Source organism: Lolium perenne, chromosome 2 (assembly GCF_019359855.2).
Source record: "Lolium perenne isolate Kyuss_39 chromosome 2, Kyuss_2.0, whole genome shotgun sequence".
Classification (NCBI taxonomy): domain Eukaryota; kingdom Viridiplantae; phylum Streptophyta; class Magnoliopsida; order Poales; family Poaceae; genus Lolium; species Lolium perenne.
Window position 1 is genome coordinate 13,749,213 of NC_067245.2, and position 15,571 is coordinate 13,764,783.

The window sequence follows — 15,571 nt, forward strand, 5'->3', positions numbered from 1 at the left end:
TGCTCTCCTTGCGAATGCCTCCATGCCTCTCAAATTTTGGGATGAAGCTTTCCTCACTGCAACTTTTCTCATAAATTTGCTTCCCACACAAATTCTCAAACTTGATTCTCCAGTCGAAAAGCTTCTCAATTTAAAGCCAAACTATGATTCACTTCGCATTTTTGGTTGTGCGTGTTGGCCCAACCTTCGCCCATACAACAAACGCAAACTCGCTTTTCGGTCTAAACGGTGCGTCTTTTTGGGCTACAGTCCTCTTCATAAAGGTGTCAAGTGTCTTGATGTGGCCACTGGACGTATCTATATATCCCGTGATGTTGTTTTCGATGAAAATATTTTCCCGTTTCAGTATCTTCATCCTAATACTGGTGCCCAGCTCTGTGCTGAAATTCTTCTTTTACCTACTCCATTAGCACCTACATCATCAAGTAATGAGGGTATGCATGTTGATGATCATATGTATGTTGTCCCTGTGACTGACATTTTGCAGCCAGATGAGAATGGACACACTACTCCCAGCAATTGTACCGCAGAATCCAATGAAAATCCTAGCTCAAATGATGAAGCAGACAATGAAATACAGCAAAACATGCTTGACCCAGATGCCGAGGCAGATATGCGTGCAAATTCTGCTTCCGAACCTTCCTCCGCTGATGAATCTGCGTCGGACCCGTCAGGCCTTGTTTGGTACTAGTGTTTCAGTGGGGATTAGTGAGGATAATACTCTAGAGTATTGGGTGAATCACTGCTGTCACCCAATCCCCACAAAACCCCATCCCCAATCCACTAGGTAGGGGTAGAGTACTGGGGATTGAAAAAATTACACTAAAAATTTGGGGAAAAGTGGGGAAAAGTGGGGATAAGTGGGGATTAAACTCTCTCATACTCCAGCACCAAACATGCATTGGGGATTTAAAATTTGGAGCGGATTATCCCCGCTAATCCCCACTAAAACTCTAGTACCAAACAAGGCCTCATTGGGCGATGTGAGCGCGGCCGGCTACTCTCGGGCTGCCACGTCCCGTCTGGACCGCACCATGGCCGACAACTCCGGGGGCCGCCTGTCCTCTCCTGCATGCCGCGATGAACCGGAGCGCGGGAATCCGTCGTCCTCCACTGCTTCTGCACGCGAGCTAGTGCACGCCAACAACAGCAACGCGGATGTGCATCCAGGCCAAAACAGTGCCAGTCTTGATGAACCCCATGTGGAGCAGCCTCACGTTCAGGACAACAGCGATATTTCTTTTGGTACTGCTGATTCTAATGGTGACAGTGCTGCTTCTAATCATGCAACAGCTGGATCTCCTGCGGAGGATATTCCAGAATCCTCACCTGTGCCAGAACCACAAGAACCTCGCACACGTCTTCAGAAAGGTATCCGACGCCCGAAAAAATATACTGATGGCACTGTACGCTATGGTATGTTTACTTCTACAGGAGAACCCAGTGGATTAGCTGAGGCGCTCGGAGATGAACAATGGAGAAAGGCAATGGATGCAGAATATGATGCATTAATGCAAAATAAAACCTGGCACCTAGTACCTCCCAGTCCTCATAAAAATCTAATTGATTGCAAATGGGTGTATCGTATCAAGAAGCATGCAGATGGTACGATTGAAAGATATAAAGCTCGACTTGTTGCTAAGGGTTTCAAACAACGATATGGCATTGATTATGAAGACACATTTAGTCCTGTTGTTAAAGCAGCTACTGTGAGACTTGTCCTTGCTATATCTGTTTCTCGAGGGTGGAGTCTAAGACAGTTAGACGTCAAGAACGCGTTTCTACATGGTGTTCTAGAGGAAGAGGTATATATGAAGCAACCTCCTGGATTTGAAGATCCTCGCTTTCCGCATCATATTTGTAGACTCGACAAATCTCTCTATGGCTTGAAACAAGCACCTCGCGCATGGTATTCTAGATTGAGTTCAAAGTTACAGAAACTTGGTTTTGCACCTTCCAAGGCTGATACATCCTTGTTTCTCTTCAACAAGTCAGGTATCACTATGTTCATTCTGATCTATGTTGATGACATTATTGTGGCTAGCTCATCTGATGAAGCAACTTCGAGGTTACTCCAGAACTTAAGTACTGACTTTGCTTTAAAGGATCTTGGTGACTTGCACTTCTTTCTCGGCATTGAGGTAAAAAGGTGTCCTAGTGGACTGGTGTTGACACAAGAAAAATATGCTGCCGATCTGCTTGCCAAGGTTGGGATGATACATTGTACCTCGTGTCCCACTCCTTTGTCCACTACAGAAAAATTGTCATTGAATGATGGAGCTCCCCTTGGTCCTGAAGACAGTACACATTACAGGAGCATTGTTGGTGCATTGCAGTATTTGACACTAACACGACCCGACTTATCCTTCTCGGTGAACAAAGTCTGCCAGTATCTTCATGCACCCACCACTACTCATTGGACAGCAGTCAAGCGTATCCTACGGTATATCAAAGGCACACTCAAGGTTGGGCTCACTTTTCAGAAGTCAACTTCTACTCTCCTTAGTGCATTCTCTGATGCGGACTGGGCAGGATGTCTTGATGATAGACGCTCTACTGGTGGATTTGCTATATTCTTTGGTCCAAACTTGATATCATGGAGTGCTCGCAAACAAGCTGATGTATCTCGTTCTAGTACCGAAGCAGAATACAAGGCACTTGCAAATGCCACGACTGAATTGATTTGGGTTGAAGCATTGGTTCGAGAGTTAGGAATTTCTCTCCAACAACGTCCATGTCTTTGGTGTGACAATCTTGGTGCCACATATCTTTCTGCAAATCCAGTTTTCCATGCAAGGACGAAACACATAGAGATTGATTATCATTTTGTACGAGAACGGGTTGCTGATAAACGTCTTGATATCAGGTTCATCTCTACTAAAGATCAAGTGGCAGATGGATTCACCAAAACTTTAGCTGTTAAGAACTTAGATGAGTTTAAGCGTAATCTCAACCTCTCTCGAGTATCTACCGTACATTACTGGTATAGAGAGTCTCTACCCAGGTATTGTACCATCATGTATTGGCTACGTATGGGGCTTTTCCATACAGTATATAACACGTAACCCGAGCCCAGATCACGGCATCGGTTCCCGTCCAACAAACCTAGCGAATTCGACAAAAGGATGTTTTATTACTTTGTGAGAAGCAATTACATCCAGCCTCTGCATAACCAGGATGCACACAGCTGTTCAAGTGTCCAGAACGAACAATAAATGAAAAAATGCGAAATACATATCGAGACGATAAACTATATAACGCCTAAGGAGAGGGTGGAGCTTCAATCCGTAGACTATGCTGTAGCCAACTATACTTTGCATTTCATGTATACATATATTATTCTATTTATTTAGTTCTGAACAAGATCGATGGATCTGTCCATGCGCATAGCTCGCACACATCTTGTTTTTTTTTTCACTGAGAGAATCACTCCTCGACAAAATAAATACTAGATTAATAAGTGCGCTTAGCCGCGCCGCCTACACCCTTGTTCTTGCATAGTGTGGCCAGCATATTAGAATCAGACTTTATTTTTTGTGTTGTTGTCGCGCATAACACGTTTGTGTTTTCAACTAATATAATCATATCCTAGTACAGTAGAAAAAGAATGGGCCTCTTAATGTTAATATGCAAAATAAAACACTATATCCTAGTGCAAGGGAAAATGAAAAGGTAGTACTTCGGTAACCTAAAGAATTGGCAGAGGCCTAGCAGAGAGTCGAAGGGTCGAAGCCGACATAAACTGGAGGCCGCCAGAGCTGGAACGGATGAAGCTCAGCGTCGATGGCAGCTTCTAACAAGGTAACGGGCGAAGCCGGGACAAGCATGATCCTGCGAAACCAGGAAGGCGAGGTGTGGTTTACAGCCTGCATATCACTACTGAAGAATTGTTGATCTGCCCTAGATGCTGAATTAACAGCATTTGATTTGGGCCTACAGCTGGCTCTGAATTAGTCAGAGGAACTCAACGATGTAGGTAGCTATAGCTATGATTGGCTCAAAGGAAAGAGATGGCTCTGCCCTAGTGCCCTAGCAGCAGCAGCGATGAGGAAGGCGGAGGAGGGGAGGAGGAGTTGTCTGTGCGCAACCTCTAGTTGCAGTCGGTGGACTACGTCCTCAACGACGAGGAGGAGGCGACGGCGGTACACCAGGTGTCTGTCATCTCCGCCGCCGAGGCGCGCGTGCTTCCGCCTCGAGGGAGCGGAAGGCGTCCATGCCGTGCGCGAGTACGAGGCGGCGCAGAAGGAGGCGGCCGCCCGCCGCGTGAAGAAGGAGGTCGTCGACCTCGACTCGGAGTAGGCCACCGACGGCGTAGTCCTCCGCGGCGCGCACAGTAGATCGCCGCCGGCAAAATTAGTTACTTTTGGAGGTGGTCGCCGACGACCACCTCAAATGCAATGTATGTAGCGATCAAAACTATCGAATTGTGCCTGTAATATGTTTGAATTTTAGTTTTAGAATTGTTTTCGATGACCGGTTTACCGGCAAAATTTGAATTCAACGTATTTCGGTTCCGAATACGGGTGATGTTCTACGTCATCTCCAAAACCGCTCGCATTTTATTTTTCGGGAGATTGAACTAAAAAAATTCAGTTTCAAAGAATAAGGCCTCTGCTAGACTCTTAAGGCCATCCCGTGGCACGATGAAACGATTCGTTCATCGTGCGGCTCTTGTAGGTGAGGATCCTGACACCCACCGGCGTTCTGAGAATTTTCGTGGAGCACGCTTGAAAGAATAATCATTCACACTAAATAGGGTATGTGAGTTAGACATGCACAAGTAATAGGTAAAAAGTGGAATTTCATTAAGGTGTGAGGTGCTATCGAGCCGAACTCCTTGAAAATATTTCTAAGAATTTTCTTCTTCTTTTCAGAACATCCATCTAGCGGTGATTCAGTATCTGCTTAGGGGAACGTTCGTCCTCTAACTTTTTTGTTTTTTTTCGAAGTCCCTTCTAGGTAGTTCTAGGGAAACGGTGTCTCGTGTTCCTAGTCTGTAATCCAATATGTCAGAAACTCCTAACACAGCTGAATCTGGATAAACTAGAAGGGAGACTTCATGCTCACATGCAAATTAAGGGTACGATACTTCTTGGTCGACGAAGAAGTACAAATTAACGCCTAGCTAGTCTGCCGTACATGAATACAGACGAAGTTCCGCGCAGTATAACACGAATTCAGAAGAAGTGCAACATAGTTTGGATGACAAATGAATTCAGACGATGGCAGGACAGAATTCAGATGATGGCAGGCGACACCCGTGCGCCTACTCCTCCACGATCTCGCCCTCCTCGACGTTCTCGGCCTCCTTGACGTCGATCTTGGCCTCGGCCTCCTCGACGATCTCGGCCTCCTTGACGTCGATCTTGGCCTCGGCCTCCTTGACGTCGATCTTGGCCTCGGCCTCCTTGACGTCGATCTTGGCCTCGGCCTCCTTGACGTCGATCTTGGCCTCGGCCTCCTCGACGATCTCGGCCTCAGCTGCCGCTGGAGCAGACACCGGTGCTGCGGGCGCTGGCGCCGGCGACGTTGTGATGGGAGCGGCGCCATTGTCACCGAGCTCCTTCTTGACGTCCATGGGGGTCTTCTGAGAATCTGCCGTAGACCTCTCGTCGTCGTCGTCACGGATGTTGCTGCAGCCATCCTTGTAAGCTGAGGCCGACGGGCTCCCAATGGACTTCTTTTTGGTGTCGTTGTCGGAGTCACCCCCGTTGCCGTCAGGGGACTTGTTCTTGGTGTCGTTGTCGGAGTCGCTGGTCTCGTTGTCGCTGGTCTCGTTGTCGCTGGACTTGGAAGTACCTCTGCGATCGATCAGTGGTGGGTACTTGTTCTCTGGCTGCTTCCTCCACTTATAAAGAAGTGCAAGAAGCCAGAAAGAGCAGAATGCCCCAACACCATTCTGGAACTGCAATAAGATGGATTAGAACATGAGTCAATTGTTTTTGGATCACAATTCAAAGGTAGTCTGGGTAGGTAGTCTTCTTACCGCCATTGGTACGTTCCATATGTACTTGAACCCCCTTACAGCCCAGGCCACACCATTGACGATGGAGAAGGCTGAGACGGCCCAGTGTGGAAGGATGTCAATTGTCTTTGGCTCAGTCTACAAATGAAATGACACATAAACGATGGTATTCACATCATATAACAGAGCGGAGCAGAGTACGTTCCAGCAGAAAACAAACAGAAGAGAGAGGCATTATGTTTGAAATTAAGCAAGCAAGGCAGCAAATGTTACTATTACTTGTAAACAGAGCAGAGCAGAGCAGAGGCGTTATGTATTCATACAACAGAGCAGAGCAGAGTACGTTTCAGCAGGAAACAAACAGAAGAGAGAGGCATTATGTATGAAACTAAGCAAGCAAGGCAGCAAATGTTACTACAACTTGTAAACAGAGCAGAGGCATTATGTATATTCATTCTAAGCAGAGCAGAGAGTAGGTTTGAACAAGAAGAAAGGGAGTATTTACCACGTAAACCGTGATGAACCATGGCACGCCCGCCGCAGCAATACCAGCCAGCGTGCAATATACCTTGAAGAGCTCCACGTTACCGGGCATGTTGCCGACCCAAACAATGAAGGCCAGGTAAGCTGCGGCGTAACCCAGCCGCTTGAGAAGGCCGACGCGCTCCCCGTGGTTGCAGAGGACGGCGTAGGTCACGAGATTCAGCAACTGGGCCAAGACGCCGGGAACGTTGATCCATATTGCCTCCTTGCTCTTTTCGATCTTCCCGAAAGCGCACCAGGCGGCGTTGGCCAAGAGGGCCGCGACGATGGGATCCGGCAGGCGTCCGCCCGGTCCGAGCGCCCGCCGCTTGCATGATGCATAGGTTGGCAACCTGCATGCATAAACCAGCAAGAACCATATACAGTATAGTCAGTTTCATGACGATCCGCAGAGTGTACTCGATCGCATATATATATCCCGTATGAAACATAACTTACAGTGATAGCGCCGAATTGAACATTGCCGTGGCGTAGCAAAACAAAGTGAAGATGGCTTCCACGGTTACTGCGTCGAAACCTGCCATCCTACATACAAGGAAAACGATCGAGTTAACACCTCCTGGGATCTGCCGCTGCGCAACATCAGGCAATGCAAGATAGAAGGAAGTAAAACCAGCGACGAATTTCGCATGCTCGCGCCTCCCAATTATTCTCAACTAGCTACTCGAATCGGACCCGGGACCGAGATCTATCAGCAACAAACAAACGATCCAAAAGCGTAACTAGAGTTGGTGATAGAAGAACATGAGGTGATTAGCTATATATATAGTCGCGCGCATCCGAGATATGGATCCAGCATCGAGTCTCCAACATGCATACTCGCGCGCGCGCGCGGGCGAATGTTGAAGCAAGTAATAAAACGAAACGGAGCAAGAAGAATCGGCCGGAAAAACTCAAAAACGAAGGCCACAGATTCATCCTCCCGCTCAAGCACACCATCAGTTTGAAACGGAGCAAGAAGAATCGGCCGGAAAAACTCAAAAACGAAGGCCACAGATTCATCCTCCCGCTCAAGCACACCACCGGCCGGTAACATCAACCAACCAAAACGGAAAACAAAGCATCAATCACTCGATCGGAGCCAGATCGATTAGTTGCAGCAGCAAGCAGCATACGCCGGCCATACAGCAGCTTGAAAATCACCGGCCTCACGGTTGTTTCAACTGATGCGACCAAATGGAATGGAAATCCATGGATCGAAACCAGCTAGCGCTAGAACATGTGAGAGGCGCGCGATTAGCTAGTCGCGTGCGTTCCACAGATCTATCCTCCCATATCGAAAAAATCCTGCAGGATAAGTCTCAAACTCACGCGCGCGGGCGGATGTGTTCAAAGCAAATAAAACGAAACGGAGCAAGCTAGTTAGCAGAAATCGACCGGAAACACCTCAACATCCTGCAAACAAAACACAATGAACCAAGGCCGCGCGCAGTTGCATCGATCCACGTACTCGCTCTGATTTCATCTATCCAGGCCAGGACGCTCAAACACAGCGGTAAAATCAACCAACCAAAATGGAGAAAAAATCAACCAGCCAGATTGCAACTGGATCTATCTAGGACGCTCACGCTGGTAAGAGAGAACCAATAACGCTAGTCGCTTCCTGCAGGATCTATATATCCACGACGTATACGCGAGACGCCCGAATACACTACACTACACACGCGCGCGTGTCCAACTGATGCGACCAAATGGAACTGAACTCCATGGATCGGAACCAGCTGGGGCCGGTGGTAGCGCTAGGACGCAACGCACACGGCGGCCACCCGGCCTCCTCCCGCAGCGAACGAGATTGCAAGTTCAAAAACCACCTCAACAACGCTAGCGCACGGCCGGTTTCACCCCCAGATGCAAGGCAAGGCGCGCGCGCGCGCGCGTCGCAAAATCGAGTAGCCGGCGCGCGGCCGGCCATGGACGGAGGGAGGAGGCTTACTTGCAAAGGAAGAAGATGAGAGCTCCAAGGCCAAGCGAATCCATCCTGCGCGCGTGGCAGTGGCACCGGCACCGTGTGCCGTGCCGCTGCGGCGCGCCCTGCCGCGGAGAGAGAGAGAGAGAGAGAGGGAGGGAGGGTGGGTTTGGGAGGCCACCCTGCGTGCGCGCGCTTGCTTTTAAAGACGCGACGAGCTCGAGACAGAGCTGACCGGTTCGAACGGCTGCACTCTGCGCAAGAGCTAGCTACCTCCCTGACATGCGGTCCCACGTAGCGCAGCGGCCCACCAGTCGGTGTCATTAACCTTTGTCTCTCGCGTGCGGAAAATCTTTGGCAACTGTAGCAGTCGCCGTGGCATTTCGCCAGCTCAAAGCAATCGCATACGTCATGTACTGTCGACGACCGAATCGGACGGCGCGGCTGCTCCTTCTCCCTCATCCGACGGCTCTGACTGCTCCCAGCTGTGGCGTGGGTTGCATGCACCCCCACTCCACCCTTCCATTGCCTTCCGTTAAAGTGCTGCAGCTTTTTCTGATTCACTAGACGATAGATAAGCTTCGATTATAATTCAATTTTGAACCGTAGTAATAATCCAATTTACCTCTCAACTGCAACATTGGTGATTTTCACCGTAAAATGTTTCTGGTGCAGCATGCCGTGCGTATACTGGACTATATATACTACGTATTTAATTAAGAAGCTGGAGATCGAGTAGTTAATCTAGTGGGCAAGTTAAATTACTAAGCAGACTAGCAGTAACTTTCCATTTACAAGTAAATTTTATTTTCTATAACCTTTTGGAATTCCACCATCAACTCTCGCTATATTCGAAAGGCACATTATAATTTTGAAAATCTCGAAAAACTTTCAAACTTCCGGAACCAAACTTCCAAGTTTTTATACCTTGTAGTTTTAACTTTCGGGGCATTTAGCTCACCACATTGCTCCTATATATCCACCTTCGTCCTCAACAAGATGCATGTGTGAGATCATCAAGACAAGGGCGAGGATGTGAAGAGGTTCAAGGAGGTGCACGTAAACAATGTTGACAAGAAGGTCTTTGAGTTCTATGTATGGTGCATAGGTGTCCTCACGGTTAGTGTACCTGTGTACGCACAACCATCTGAGGTAGTGGAGAACTAGGAGGCCGGATCCATGTGTCCAAGCTTAGAGACCTTCATTGCTGGCTTGGAGGTTGAGCAGGAGTATACAAGTCATGGAAGGAGGGCAGTGCAGAAGTGACTGGTTACGAGAACAATCCCCATAAAAGTTTTAGGACTAGCTAGAGATGAGGTAAAAAAAAAAGAGTACTCTCGATTCTTAGCGTAATAGAGGAGCAGCCATGTCGTTCTGAAGGGTGCAACTTGGGGCGGGGATAGTAGGCTAAAGGACTTGACATTGTGATTGTTTATTTTATGCTGCTCTAAGCTTATGTCATCGCATGTGACACCCTAAAACCATTAACTGCTAGTTCGTAAACTCGCACATATGGCATCAGGCTACCAAACGAGCGCTTTGAGCCCAAAAATCCTAAAGTGGGCAACAAAACGATGGAGGTATAAACGATGCCCTCATGCAACCTATATTATTGTGGGCAAACAAACTAACTCGACAAATAGGCCAGGTTGCATTTTACCTCATGCGGTCTCTATCAAGACAATACCGAAAAAGGGGAAAACACAAGTAAGCAAACCTAATATGCACATAAAAACATATAAAAATATTGTGGTTAGAAATCTACTGTTGTGATAAATTTTGTCTTGCAACTTGGTTTTGGTTTTAGACCAACAAAATGTTTGATCAAACACCTTTTTTTGTTTTTGTTGACTTAAATGTTAATGTTTCCATTGGCTGAATTAGCACGAATGCATACGAATACACATGTTAGTTTTATTGTAATGTTGTGCGCATGCATGTCCGTGCAACCGCGGACGGGCGCTTGGATAGGCAAGGTTGGACCAGCGGTGATGGGTATCCACACACCTAGACATGGGCGAGGTCAGCCTAGGGGATCCTCAATAAGGACAATCATGCACCCTATATGTAGTGATAGGCCTTTGTGCTGGAAAAAAAATGGTTGTCGCAAAACTAATATGGAAGCAAAAAAAATTACACAGCACGGAACTTAGAAGAGTGACAACTCAAATGAAAGGAGGCTCGCCATGACGCCATGAAGCGCTCCAGTTTGAGGAATGACACATGGATTATCATGGCCAAGCCGACCGCATGCAGTTAACCCCTCGAGTCGCAAACACAAGCAATCGCAGCAGGAGACGGATTTACGTATATTTACCATTAAGTCAGCAGATTTTATTATGTATGCATCTTAAAATCGGTGTAGTTTGAAGTTTTTTTTTTTTTTTTTTGAACTAGTGTACCCTTATTTTTACTTTGAAACGATCTGTACCTTATTAAGTTCTAGCCGGAGATGGCTTCCCCTAGAACGTACATAAAAGTTTTAACCATAGCTATCCCTAAAAATACAGAAAAGTTTTAATTAACCTGGAGGGTAAACGAAACGATCAGTCCAGCCAGGCAAAAGCGGGGGACAGAAACCAACAGAAATAGGTGGGCCCACTCCTCCTGCTGCTGATTCGCGCTGATCACGCACGTAACCCCACCCGCTTCTTGCGTATCCCACGTTAATTTCCTCTCCTTTCTTTTATCGAGTTCGAGACGTGCGAAAATCTGCTGGCCTGTTCGATCCGCTACACTCTGACCGGTACGTCGCCAGCACGTGGGCCATTGTGTCACAGCGGCCCACCAGTCAGCTTGGTGCGGATTCGTGTCTCGCGTGAGGAAATTTTTCAGCCACTGTAGCAGTCGTCCTGGCATTTGGCCAGCGAAAAGCAGTCGCCTACGTCTCCACCCTTCCAGTGGCCGTTAAAGCGCTGCAGCGTTTTCTGAATAACGCATGAACCATAGTAACAATCCAATTTACCTCTCAACTGCATTATTGGTGATATTCACCGTAAAATGTTTGCGCTTTACAATGTGCAGCATGTGGTACGTACTGGCGTACACTACTGTGTGTTCAACAAGTAGGAGAATAATCTAGTGACGAACTTAAATAAATTACTAATTAGACTAGTATATCCATTTCTTTAGCAGGATCCCTTTTTGGTAAATTTCCATTTATATGTAACCATACTCCTCTTTTCTACAACCTTTTGGAATTCCGCCATCACTTTCGGTAAATTTGAACCGCACACATTTATAATTATGAAAATCCTGAAAAAATTACATTCAACTTAAAGTTATAAACGCGACAAGCAAATAACGAAGAACGATAAAATAAAACGCTGCGGAGACACGAGATTTAACGTGGAAAACCCCTTCCAACACAGAAGGGGAAAAACCACGGGCGCCAGCCAGCAAAACTTCACTATATCGGGAAGTGTTTACAAACGTCGTGGGTTATCTTATAATCTGACGAACCCTAGGTGGCGGCTTACAAGATGTATATATAGGCGGTGCCACGATCTGTACCGTAGGGGCTTCCCCCCCCCCCCCCCCCGGCACCCCCCTTCGCAGGCGTCCCTGCAGGGCACGACGTATGGGTATTGATGAACCTACGCTTTGGCCAAGCCTACCGGCGACGGGTCTCGCTCCGCTCGTGAGATGTTAGCCTCCCTTTAGTATATGAATTTGGATCACAATATAACAGTCCTCAAATAGATTGTAAGTTTGTTCTTTAGCTCATTACATTGCCCTCATGCCGCCAAGAGCACTCTGAGGAACCAAACTAACTGGACAAACGGGTCAGATACCCAGGTCGCGTTTTATCTCATGCGGTGTCTATCAGACCTAAACTGAAAAAGGGGAAAACCCATGCACCCAACCTAACACACGCATAAAAACATACAAAAATAATGTGGTTAGAAAGCTACTATTGTGAGAAATGTTTTCTTGCAACTTGGTTTTGGTTCTAGACCAGCAAAACGTTTGATCTAAAACCCTTTTTTTGTTGATTTAAATGTTATTATTTTCCATTAGATGAATTACCATGAATGCATACGAACACACATGTTAGTTTTGTTGTAATATTTTGTGCTATATAACTATTTACAAAACAATGTCAAAAAGTTGTCGTTTTTTTCCTAAGAGGGAAATAAGATATCAACCAAAGAGCATTATGGTTTGTTCCCACATTGTTACCTCCGATGTAAATTTTTCATATATCCGTAAGGAGCAAAGAACAAACTCATGGCGCTCATCTGGGCAACAATGCAACCTATACGACCTAGTAGATGAGGGGGAGAAGGGCAACCATGGTGAATTGCATGTTTGTGCATCCATGGTGGTTTGCGCGTCCGTCAGTCCGTGCGACTGCGGATGAGCTCCTGGATAGGCGAAGGGCGTCCTCCTGGACGTGAACGAGGTCAGTCAAGACGAAGCGGAGGCGTACGAGATCCGCACGACGCGAAGAAAAAATTATGCGCCATGGACCTTAGAAGAGTGAAGCGGTGTAAAGAAGGCTTTCCATGAAGCGCTCCAATTTGAGAAAATGGAAAATGGATTATGATGGCCAAGCCGACAACAAATCGCCCCTCGAGTCGCAAACACAAGCAGCCGCGGCAAGAGACTGACTTACATGAAGTCAGTAGTTTTTATTATGTACTCCGAGTCCGCCCGTTTTTATCGTGTCTAGATAGATCTAAGTTTAGAAACGGTTGAGATATCTTTTGTAGGATGGAGAATTGGAGAGTGTACGAAATGTGGAACCGGTGTAGTGTTAAGCTTTTTATTTTTTGAACTGGTGTACCCTTATTTTTCTCGAAACGATTTGTACCCTTCATTATTAAATTCTTGGCCGGAGATGGCTTTCCCTAAAACATACTTACAAAAAGGTTTTAACCATGGCTAAAAAAAGTACAGAACGGATTTAACCGGGAGGGGCAAAATGATGCGGGCAATACCCAGTCCACCTTCCCACTTCCCAGAGAAAACCAGGGGACAGAACCCGACAGAAATAGGTGGGCCCCCACTCCTCCTGCATGTTGCTGTTTCGCGCTGATCACGCACGCGTCTCCCACGCCAAATTCCCACATTAATGTCCTCTCTTCTGTTTGCATTAATCTCCATCTATTGCTAATGGTCGATCCATGTCACGTAACTACAGTTGTAATCATATGCCTTTTTTTCAGAAGAAATAAGAATGCCACAATGTTGGACTCACCGGGCATCTGTGTGCATTATATTTCTTATTTTTCAAGGAAATATTTATACTATATGGCTTGGTAAAAAAACCATATGCTAGCACGTTATTCTTATTCTTTTAAGACAAATGTGATTTCCTCCGTTCTTAGAAGAAATAATAATTGTATATAATTTTTTTGATAAAGAGCATATATTAATATCGCGGAGATACCAATTACACCCAGCCTCTCCAACGACATCATAACCTAACGGCATAAATGATGCACATAGCCAAAAAAGAGAAAAGAATTACAAAAAAAGAAAGATTCAGCTACAGAGATCCATAACTTGAAACAGCAACAATGACACCACCAAGACAACATCAGAAGATCAGCTTCTCCATAAGCGATGCCTTCAAGAAGGAAACAATGCACAAACCATGTCGTCGCCCGATCATAGATCTTAGATTTTCACCTTGAAGAAAGTCATCTCTCTCAAAACAATGTCTTCAACGAGAACATTGTCAGGCGCCCAGGCACGACCAATTAAGGCCAGACCTTGGATTTTCACCCTGAAAGATAAGCCTCTGAACTTCTCCTGTGCACCTGCCCCCACATACCAGTCACTGTTTCAATTCACGAAGCACCAAGCCAATTCCACCTTAGTAACAAGATCCGGCCATCATAGCTATTCCATCGATCCCGGCTTGATGACCTTCTTCGCTAGCACCATGAAAAAAAAAACGAATTCCATGATATTAAACAGCCAACGGGGCTTCAAAGCGCCCCCTCTAAAATCAAACCGGCCAGATAAAACATGCGTGCACACGGCCGAAACCACCCAATATATATAATTAAGAAAAGAAAAACGAGTTTACTAAAAGAAGGCAAAACAAGTTGGTTGTGATGGGCTCACACCGTTGCAGTTGTACACGCATGCATAGCGCAGCCAGAATGTCAGATGTAGAGGTGTAGGTGAGTCAGCTTTGTCGGTTCCATCGGCGTTGAGGTTTTTCTTGCATTGTCGGGCAACAACAACCATTGGTGACTCTCCGGCTGATCAAGGGGATTGAGTCTTTGCACTCCTTCCCGGCCTTGGTATCGCGGGTTGGTTGTTTTTGCGTGCTAGGGTTTCGCTGATCTCAAAGTTTTGAAAAATCGATTTGGTTGTGCAACCGCCTGTGATGGCGAAGTAAACTGAGGCTTCTGGGTCTGGCTTGGGTTGGAAACGGGGCTGGGGAGTGACATCCTCAAACGCGGCACAAATAAAACACAAACAAACGCGGTCGGGGACACTTTGGAGGATGCGGCTGGAGATGCTCTAATTTGTGGTGATTGGATCATGTATCATGGTGATGTGTTCTAGCAATCAGTCTTGAATTTGTGTATTGGTGGACGGTGGTCCGTACTCCCTCCGTCCACAAATAACTCTATATGTGGGGTTTTCAAGATAAATTATGGGACGGGGTAAAAATACATTGAGAAGATACAAATCAATATCTCTCTCCTGTTTAATTCTTTCACCTCCAATGAGCTAAGTGCACGTAGAAATCAAGGAAAAAACATGTGATGTATATTATTGGGTTTAATTTCCGTGCGATGAGAGAGAAATATTTTTTGCTACTTTAGTGTGTACTAGATGACCCGTTGCGCCCCGGCGCAAAGGCAAAAGAGAGACAGTGTAATGCCATGTTTACAACCTCGGGAAAAATGGATGAAAATAATCGCAGAATACACATTTTTATGGTTGCATCAATACTCTGGTTCAATCAAATTTAATGGGTACATTGTAGCCTGTTAGAGTGGTGACATGACTTTTCAGTAAGTTAGGGACCTACTTCTAAGTATCCATGCCATCCAAGGAACCTGTGCTTGGAGCAGAAAGCAATGCCATTCTGGTTGGCCCTCCACGAGAAGCTCACCATCGACAGCACGACCACTTGGGTACTGCCGGATGGCCTAATATTTATTTGCTTTACCTGAAAAGAATGGTTG